This window comes from Apis dorsata, unplaced genomic scaffold (genome assembly GCF_000469605.1).
Source record: "Apis dorsata unplaced genomic scaffold, Apis dorsata 1.3 scaffold_263, whole genome shotgun sequence".
Lineage (NCBI taxonomy): Eukaryota > Metazoa > Arthropoda > Insecta > Hymenoptera > Apidae > Apis > Apis dorsata.
This window is the reverse complement of record NW_006263541.1, coordinates 285762-285980: the sequence shown is the minus strand read 5'-3', so window position 1 is coordinate 285980 and position 219 is coordinate 285762.

The following is a 219-nucleotide window of genomic DNA, read 5'->3' as shown; positions in this document are numbered from 1 at the left end:
AACGCATTAGTCACTCTTCTCGTTCTCTTCGCTTGTCTCCCCTTCGGAGGAGAGGGGGGAGGAGAATGCCGAGAGCACAGGTATCTAAATGAGCTGCTCAGAATTGTTAATAAGCGATACAACGCACGCACACTCGCGTCGACTTTCGTGATGACTTTTCTTCCATTTCTCCTTCTCTCTCGATCAAGTGTCTCTCCCCTTCCTTGTTAAAAAAGTATC